At 57.8% G+C, this 9,851-nt stretch overlaps 1 long non-coding RNA gene across 1 annotated transcript; it reads left to right on the forward strand.

Annotated features, from left to right (window-relative positions):
* The first annotated feature begins 7 nt into the window (after positions 1-7).
* Positions 8-3,567, forward strand: LOC138846597 (uncharacterized). Its single transcript, XR_011384138.1, has 2 exons — positions 8-516; positions 2,364-3,567. It is a non-coding gene; the product is annotated as an uncharacterized lncRNA (long non-coding RNA).
* Positions 3,568-9,851: the final 6,284 nt, after the last annotated feature.

Genomic DNA, 9,851 nt, shown 5'->3' on the forward strand with positions numbered 1-9,851 from the left:
GCCGAGCCGCAGGCGTTGCGCACGTCACGGCGTCGGGAGGAAGTGCGATGCCGGGGTGAAGGGACGACGCTGCGATTGACAGCTTCCCGGACGGGCTTGGGGCGGGACTAGACGACGTCCCGGGGACGACAGCGCACGGCCGTGCGTCAGGGCGCACGGGGCGCGGAGGCTTACGGGACGCTGGATTGGCTGTCTGCGTCTCTCAGGGGGTGGGCCTTGCGCTCTCGGGCACGACGATTGGTCTTGCCGAGTGCCGGAACCACAAGGCGCCGGGTCTGGAAGCGAGGCGTGGTGCTGAAGGAGGTGGGAAACGGAGTGTCCGCCGAGCGGGCGCGCGCTCCCCGGGAGGCGGCTCCGTCGCTTTCGCCTGCCCGGGCAGGCTCCCCTCGGCTGCTCCTGGCCGGGCGTGTGCGGTGTTCGGGCGCGGCCGGCCCCGAGCCGAGGAGGCCCTCTCCGCGGACCGCTTGTCCGAGCCGCCCGGGGCGCACCTGGCCCGTGCAGCCGTCGCTCTTCCACGTGAGTGGCCGCTGGGGGTGGGAAAAGCGGCGGTGCACGCCCACCGGCGCTGGGCCGCGGCCGGCGGGAGCCCCGCGACAGGGCGCATCCGGTCACGTCGGCGGCCGGGGGCCTCCCCGGGCTGGCGCAGCACTGTGGCGCAGGGGCTGGCGCGTGGCTGCCGAGGCCGCGGAGCGTGAAAAGGTTGTGCCCCGTGGTCGCAAACTCGAGGTACAAGTAAAAGAAGCAGGGGCGAGTGTTTGGCCCGGTGGTGGGACGCTCACGGCCCGTATCGGCGCGCCTGGCTCCAGCCGGGCCTCTGCCCCTGACCCCAGCCTCCTGGGAATGCGCGCCTGGGCGGCAGCAGGTGATGGCCGCAGCGGTTGGGTTCCTGCCCCCACGCGGGAGACCTGGATTGAGTCTGGCTGCTGCCTCCAGCCGGGGCTGTCGCTGGCATTTTGGGAGTGACCCAGTGGGTGGAAGATGCCCAGCTTGTGTGTGTGTGTGAGAGAGCGCGCGCGAGCCTCTCAAGTACTTCATGTAAAACAGGAAAGCCAGCCTACCCGTTTCTGACCACATTTGTGAAAAGGGGGCCCCGCGTTCCGCATGTGCCTGACTGTCGAATGACGAGATTAGGCCGGCGAGCGTCAGGCCTGGACCCTGCCCCACGTGTTGAGTAAATGTCGGTGACTGGGGATTGGTGTTTCGTGTTTGTTTCCTCCCTGGACCCTCCTGGAGGCGGGCGCCCGGGATCAGGTGCACCTCCCTGCCGATGCGCCTGGGAAGCTCAGGCGCTTGGCCCCTGCCGCGCACCTGGGAGACCCAGGCGGCGTTCCCGGATCCCGGCTTTGGCCTGGCCCAGCCCTAGCTGTTGTAGGAATGTGGGGAGAACAGCAAATGACGGTCGGACTTGAAAACTGAGTCTGAAAGCGTGCCAGTGTAAAAGGTGAAAGCCACGGAAGCAGAAACTACAGGATGGAGAAGAAGCGGAGCGTAAAGAATTAAGCCGCTGGATGCACTGATTCAAAAGCGTCTCCTGTCCGCTGAGGGCCAGCACCAGGAGGGCACTAAGGACTGGGGATTTGACAGGTGCAGCTGACCCGCGGAGGACGCAGGTTCAGAAATTACTGTCAGCAGCTCTGTGACCCTGACCGCAGGGTGGTCAGCGTCGGAGGCAGAGCCGCTCGGGGGGTGGTCAGGTCCAAGGGTGGGGCTCTTTCCTTGGAAAAGAGGTCTGAGGGAGCTTGGGCGCTTGCAGCCCTCGGCACGTGCCACACCTGCAGAGCTGTGTGATGAGCCACCCGTCCGTGCTGACTGCTTGGAGAGAGTGCGGGGTGCAGGACGAAGATCAGGTCTCGTCCGGAGCTGGCTTTCAGGGCTAACTGGGTGAGAGGTGAGGGAGTCGCTGTAGGCCTGTGCTGTCCACTAGTGGCCATCTGTGACTACTGGCCCCTTAAACTGTGAAGGCTGTCTGCCCCAGTGGTTAAGAACACATCGCCTGGGACCCCTGCATCCCATACTGGAGAGTGCCTGGGTTTGAGTCTCACATCTGCCTGATTCCAGTTTCTGCCAGTCCTGGGAGACTGCAAGAAATGGTTCAAGTAGTTGGGTCCCTGCCACCCAGTGGGAGTCCTGGATCTTAGTTCCCCACTCCTGGTGTTGCCTGGCCCAGCGCTGGCTACGAGGTACATTTGGAGAATGAACCAGTGCATGAGAAGTCTCTCTGTGCCTTTCAAATAAGTAAACTTAGAAGGAAAATAAAGAAAGAGGGGCTGGCATTGTGGTGTAGCAGGTTCAGCCACCACCCATGACAGCAGCATGCAGCATGAGTGCTGGTCTGAGACCCGGCTGCTCCCCTTCCAATCCAGCTCCCTGCTGATGCGCCTGGGAGAGCAGCAGAAGATGGTCCAGTCCTTGGGCTCCTGCACCCACATGTGAGAGCCAGAAGAAGCTCCTGGCTTCAAGTTAGTCCAGCTCTGGCCACTGCAGAAGTGAAAAAGTGGATGGAAGATCTCTCTCTTTCGCTCTGTCTCTGTAAACTTTGCATTTCAAGTAAATCTTTTTTTAAAAAAGAAATGAGAATCCAAAGGCGTGTGTGCTGTAATACAAAATACACTCCAGATTTTGAAGGCTTGGTGCAAAGACAAAAAGAACATAAAGTATCTGACAAACACTTTTTATTTGTGACACGTTGAAATGACAGTTTTTACATATATTAAATAAATATAGTGGCTAAATTATCACATTCCTTTATGACCATGGTGACTAAGAAATGCCAGTCACACCTCGGCTCACGTTCTGGGAGAGGTGACTTGAAAGGGCAGGCTGCATCCAGCCAACAGAAGCGTCCACTCTGTCCAACTCGAGTCTGCGGCCTGTATTGGATTCAGGATAGAAGAGATAGGGGCAGGACTGGGAAGACGGCAACAGAGAGAGGGAGCGATCTGTACTCTGGTTTGCTCCCCACGTGTCTAGCCAGGTGTGAGGTAGGCCAAAACCATGAGCCAGGAACTCCACCCAGGTCTCCCACATGGGTGGCAGAGGCCTGGGCACTTGGGCCATCATCCCCTACCTTCCCAGACACATTAATAGGGAGCTGAATTGCAAGTGGAGTAGCCAGGACTAAAGGGGCACTCTGATAGGGGATGCTGGTGTCACAGGCAGCAGCTTAACCCCCAGGGTCTGCTACTTCCTAGACGCTAACTGAAGGCTTAGACAGCCTTAAACGCTGCAGACTGCCCAAGGGCAGGTCCTAGGCAAAGAGCCCCTGGCAGCACAGGACTCACTGGAAGAGGGAAAACAGGAGGCCCTGGCCCGCGTGTGCGCCAGGGTGAAGCTGGCTGGCAAGAACACAGTGTGCGGCCGAGTGGAACTGAGTTTGAACACAGTCGGCAAGACACCGTGGCCAGGACCGGTGCCTGCAACGCCAGCATCCCACGTGGGCACTGGTTCAAGTCCCAGCTGCTGCTCCTACTCCTGGGAAAGCAGTGGAAGTGCTCGGGCCCCTGCACCCACGTGGGAAACCTGGAAGAAGCTCCTGGCTCTTGGCCTTGGCCTGGCCCAGCCCCAGCAGTTGTTACGATTTGGGGAGTGAACCAGCAGCTGGAAGATCTTTGTCTCCTCTCTCTCTCTCCAATAAATTAAAATCTTGGTTCCTTTAATGGGTACCCGGGTTGGCCTGGGTATTCCTATTAGGACACCTGGAGGAGGACCAGAACCAAGCACCCTGGGTGGCCCTGGGTTCGAGCCCCTCAGGAAGGCCTGTCTTCAGGCCTTGCCCCACTACAGTGCTGCAGCTGTGTTCACTGGATTCTTCCTGCACACACTCGTTCAGGACCTGCTGTTTACCAGGAGCCGTGGGTTCAGCTGTCAGTGCAAGCCAGGCGCTGGCTGCAGACAGCGCCAGGGCTCTCTGATGTAGCTGGACACTCAGGTGCGGCCTCCAGACCCAGTGGTGTTGGGAGGGGAAGAATGGCTAAGCAGACCAGCCCGTAAGCAAAGGCACTGGAAGCTCCCCCCACCCCGCTTCCTGCTCCCCACGCTGCCCGTCTCCCTGCAGTGCACTGGGAGTGCCAGGGCCTGCGGATTGGCCCCTCCCCTCTTCCTGCTCCCCACGCTGCCCGGCTCCCTGCAGTGCACTGGGAGTGCCAGGGCCTGCGGATTGGCCCCTCCCGCTTCCTGCTCCCCACGCTGCCCGTCTCCCTGCAGTGCACTGGGAGTGCCAGGGCCTGCGGATTGGCCCCTCCCGCTTCCTGCTCCCCACGCTGCCCGTCTCCCTGCAGTGCACTGGGAGTGCCAGGGCCTGCGGATTGGCCCCTCCCGCTTCCTGCTCCCCACGCTGCCCGTCTCCCTGCAGTGCACTGGGAGTGCCAGGGCCTGCGGATTGGCCCCTCCCGCTTCCTGCAGGCTGGGCAGAGGTCAGTGCTGAGGAGGCAGCCCCGCTTCCCTGCTGACTGTCCACTTCCTCTTACACACAGCACCTTCCCCCCCTCTCCTCCCTGTGGCCTGTGCTCACGCCAGCTCCTCCGTGTTCTCGGCGCTGGAATCAGGAAGCAGAGCACACTTCACGGGAAGTCATTCCGTGTTTTCCTTTCTGGTTCCCAGAGCGCTGAGGTTTGCTGTCCTCCAAAACCACAGCCGAGGAAAAGCCCTGGGCTCTGGCCTTGACCTGGCCAGCACCGGCACCGCCCCAGACGCTCTCTGTATTCCCTCAGCTGTAGATTTTCTTTTTCAGATACTAATGTTTTTCTCTTCCTCCCCACCCCCCCGCCCCCATTTTCATTGTGGTAAAATGCACATAACAAAAATTGCCATCCTTTTTTGTGAATATTGAATCATTTATCTGAAAGGGAGAGATGTTGAGAGGTCCTCCATCCGCTGGCTGACTCCCCAAGTGGCCACAATGGCCAGAGCTGGGTCGATCCAAAGCCAGGAGCCTCTCCAGGTCCCCCATGTGGGTGCAAGGGCCCAAGCACTCTGTCCTTGTCTCTCTAACTCTGCCTTTAAAATACATCTTTTAAAATTTTTTATTTACTAATGTATTTTTTATTTGAAAGGCAGAGCATCAGAAAGGGAGAAAACAGAGAGAGCTCTTCATATGCTGGTTCACTCCCCAAATGCCCACAGTAGCCAAGGGCTGTATCCAGGTGTCACTCATGAGTGGTAGGGGCGCAGGCACTTGAGCCAGCACCTGCTACCTCCAGGATGCACTGCCAGGATCAGAAGCTCAGAGTAGCCAGGACTCAAACCGGGCATTCCAGCGTGGTGTGCAGGTGTCTACAGCCTCCTAACCACCGCACCAAGTGTCTGCCCAGTTTGGGTATCATGTTACAGCCAAAGCAGATGACCCGGGTAATCACTACATAACAAATCTTACAGTCCAAGTAGGATGGCTGGAGGTAGGGAGAAGTCTCCCCGAGGGCTGTCACGTGGTGTAGTGTGCTCTACCTAGGGACTCAGCCTACAGAAAGCAGGGCTTACTCAAGTGGGAAGAGGGGCTGAGGGTGGCTGCGTGCCAGCGTTCTGAGCACTGTGGCTCCTGCTGTGGCCGGAATCTGAAACGTCTCACAGTCCAGGCCAGAAAGTAAGGACTGTAAACACTGCCCTATGAGTGTGCGCCTCCTGTGTGTGTGGCCCTCTGCATTCATGTCAGCACCCCGGCCACGGAGGTGTTGGAAGTGCGGCAGCACGGCTGAGTGACGCTGGCAAGTCATCAGGACAGCGTCCTCAGGCGGGTCCTGCCGGTCCGTCCACGTTCACTAATGCTGCATTCAGTAAAGATCCCAGAACAAAATACTCAGATCCCCTCTGGGTACTTCAGGATGTTACCCAGAGAAGGGCTCACAGGGGGGATCTTGAACCCAGCGCAAGATTGCTTTCTCCATGTAGGAAACTCGGCTGGCTTGGTCTCCGGGGGAAAGCTGCAGAAGCATTTCCAGGAACGGCAGCAGCAGCAGTGCAGGGCTGGCGTGTCCTCCGTGCAGAGGGCGGGCTGACAGCAGCCCCAGGATGCTTTGCCCTGCATGGACCAGTGCCCGCTCAGCCTGCTGCAGTCCAGACATCTCCTGCACAGAACACAAAGTCCAAACGCAGCTTCCAGGCGGCCCGGTTCAGCAGCTCGGCGACGTCATGGGAGCCAGTTCTGCTGCTGCCCAGCCCAGGGCCTTTAGTGAAAAACTACATGAGGCGGAACTGGGAGACTCACCATGATTGATTTAGGCCACCTGCACTCGAAGTGGGTGGCCTGGGCATCCCTGGGCTCCCAGAACCCTTTGTGGGAGGCAGCAAGGTGTACGCACCTCAGGTCAACACTGGGGGGCTGCTGTTTCCCCCTTGTCTTGGGAACGTCCGTGGAGCTGTCCAGAACCAGTGTGGTGTGTCTTGGTGCCAGCGTTGTGACAGCTGGGATGGGTGTGACTGTGCTGTCAGTGTTTCTCAGCTTCAGTGCCAACATAGAGAACATCCACAGATACAACCCACATAAGCAAAAGCACTTCGGTCTCAATTTTTTAAAAAAGGTTTTATTTGAAGGGCAGAGAGGCAGAGAGACAGAGGTCTTCCATCCTCTGGTTCACTCCCCAAATGGCCAGAGCTGAGCCGATCCAAAGCTAGGAGCCAGGAGCCTCCTCCGGGTCTCCCATGCGGGTGCAAGGCCCAAGAACTTGGGCCATCTTCAGCTTTACCAGGCCATAGCAGAGAGCTGGATGGGAAGTGCAGCAGCCAGGACTCAAACTGGCGCCTACATGGGATGCTGGCACTGCAGGCGGTGGCTTTACCTGCTATGCCACAGCGCCGGCCCCAGTCTCATTGGTTTTAAAGAGCCTCAAGAGGGGCCTGGCATTGTGGCACCACTTGCAATGCTGGCAGCCCATTCAGGCACTGGTTCGAATCCTGGCTGCTCCACTTCTGATTCAGCTCCCTACCAGTGTGCCTGGGAAAGCAGTCACCCCCTACACTCACATGGGAGACCCAGATGGAGTTCCAGGCTCCTACTTTTCACTTGGCCCAGCCCAAGGCATTACAGTCATTTTGTAAGTGAACCAGCAGATGGAAGAACTGTGTCTCCCTGTCTGTAACTCAGCCTTTCAAATAAATAATAAATATTTAAAAACGAAAACAAGAGCCAGCACTGTGATACAGCTCTAGCCATTGCACTCATTTTGGGAGTGAACCAGTGGACGGAAGACCGCTCTCTCTCTGTCTGTCTCTCAAATAAACAAATCTTTAAAACAAAACCAAACCTCAGGAGACCCAGAAACCCAAAAGCCTGGGGGCTGTTGGCTTAGATTCAGCACCACAGCATCGTGCACTGGGACAGGTGCAGCTATTACCTGGGCAGCAGGGCACTGACCGAGGAAGGGAAGTATGCGTGGGCAGAGCCGCAAACACGAACACATTCTTTAAATTAGGCACAAGCTGTACTTAATGCTTGAGTACTCACAATTACAGAGTCTGCACTGGGCTTATGCTCTGTCTTCCTGGAGAAAGATCCACACCAACCGCTCTCCATACACTCACTGTGCGAAGGCAGGAGCGGGGACCACTGTCCGCTCACTGCTGGGACACCGGTTCGGAGCCCAGGCTCAGGGCAGGAGCGGGGACCACTGTCAGCTCACTGCTGGGACACCAGTTCGGAGCCCAGGCTCGGCGGGCAGGAGTGGGGACCACTGTCAGCTCACTGCTGGGACACTGGTTCAGAGCCCAGGCTCAGGGCAGGAGCGGGGACCACTGTCAGCTCACTGCTGGGACACTGGTTCGGAGCCCAGGCTCGGGGCGGGGACCACTGTCAGCTCACTGCTGGGACACTGGTTCGGAGCCCAGGCTCGGGGCAGGGGCGGGGACCACTGTCAGCTCACTGCTGGGACACTGGTTCGGAGCCCAGGCTCAGGGCAGGAGCGGGGACCACTGTCAGCTCACTGCTGGGACACTGGTTCGGAGCCCAGGCTCAGGGCAGGGGCGGGGACCACTGTCAGCTCACTGCTGGGGACACCTACCTGCCGTGTTGGAATGCCTGGGTTCAAATCCTGGCTCCACTCTCCATTCCAAATTCCTGCTAAGGCACACCCAGGTTTCAGCAGAGATCGGCTGAAGAAGTCAGGTTCCTTCCACCCACATGGGAGCCCTAGATGGAGCTCCCAGCTCCAGCCTGGCCCAGCCCTGGCTGTCGCAGGCTTTTGGGGAGTGAGCCAGCAGATCTTCACTCTCAGATTCTCTCCCTGTGTCTACACCTTTACATTTAAAATAATCTTTAAGAAAATGTACACTGTGGGCACAGACTGCCCGGCCCCCAACTCTGCCCCTTCACCTGTGACCTCAGGGCAATGTGCTCACAACAGCACCTGCCAGCCAGAATTCTTGTGATGATCACACATTATTTTTTTAAATTATTATATTTGAAAGAGAAGCGCAGTTCTTCCACCCATTGTCTCACTCCGCAGCGAACTTTGTTGGGCTGTACGTACACCTGCTGTATTAACGAGGATGCCTTGATTTGGCTGAAAGTCAGGATAAGCAAAGGCAGCCACTGACGTGCCATGCGATAAGTAAGCCACTGCTTGTGACAGCGGCATCCGCTACTGCAGCACCAGTTCAAGTCCCAGCTGCTGCTTCTGATCCAGCTTCCTGCTACCACACCTGGGAAAGCAGCGGCTGACTGCTCAGGTAATTAGGTCCCTCCCTCCACGTGGGAGACCAGGGTGGAGTTCCTGGTTCCTGGTTTTGGCCTAGTCCAGCCCAACGCCGTTTCACATTTTTTTATTCCAGTCGTTAGCAATTACACAACACACAGGGTGTGCCTCCCACGCTGGACACGCTACGCTGGGTCTTGTCTCAGCATGAGTGTCGGGCGCGTGGAGACGGAGCTTGAGGGCAGCGTGGAGGCGACAGCCGCTGCCGCTCAGGGAAGGCTTGGTTTGGAAGACGGAGTTGACTTCCAGTTCACAGAGGCTTGGACGTGATGCCTCCGTGTGGCACAGGGCAGCGTTCGACTGAGTGCAGCAGAGGGGTCTGGGTACCGACAAGAGCTCCTAGCTTGGGGAGCAGGCAGGGCAGGCATTTGGCGCAGCAGTGCCTGGTTCACCTCCCAGCTCCTACGCCTCCGCTGAGGTGCATGCTGGGATACCGCAGGTGCTGGGGCCCTGCTGCCCACATGGGAGACCCAGGCTCCTGGCCTCAGCCCGGCCCAGCCCGGCCACTGCAGCCACCTGAGGGATAAACCAGCAGGTGGAGGCACTCTGTCTACCCTGGCTTGCTGTCTCTCCCTAACCACCTTTCTAATTCATTCAATCAATCTTCGTTTTTTATTTTTTTTAATTTATTTTTCACTTGAAAGTCACAGTTATACAGAGAAGGAAAAGCAGAGAGAGAGAGAGAGAGGTCTTCCATCCGCTGGTTCACTCCCCAGTTCACCACAACAGCCGGAACTGTGCTGATCCGAAGCCAGGATCCAGAAGTTCTTCTGGGTCTCTCACATGGGTGCAGGGGCCCAAGGACTTGGGCCATCTTCTGCTGCTTTCCCAGGCCACAGCAGAGAACTTGAACCAGCACCCATATGGGATGCCAGCACTGCAGGTGGTGGCTTTACCCACTATGTCACAGTGCCAGCCCTAAAATCTTTTTTTTTTTTTAAGATTTATTTGTTATTTGAAAGTCAGAGTTACACAGAGGGAGGAGAGTCAGAGAGAGAGAGAGGTCTTCCATCCAATGGTTCACTCCCCAATTGGCCACAATGGCTGGAGCTGCGCCGATCAGGAGCCAGGAGCTACCTCCATGTCTCCCATGCGAGTGTAGGGCCCAAGGACTCGGGCCATCCTCTACTGCTTTCCCAGGCCACAGCAGAGAGCTGGATCAGAAGTAGA

The sequence above is a fragment of the Oryctolagus cuniculus genome, chromosome 18 (assembly GCF_964237555.1).
Source record: "Oryctolagus cuniculus chromosome 18, mOryCun1.1, whole genome shotgun sequence".
In the NCBI taxonomy this organism is placed as follows: Eukaryota; Metazoa; Chordata; class Mammalia; order Lagomorpha; family Leporidae; genus Oryctolagus; species Oryctolagus cuniculus.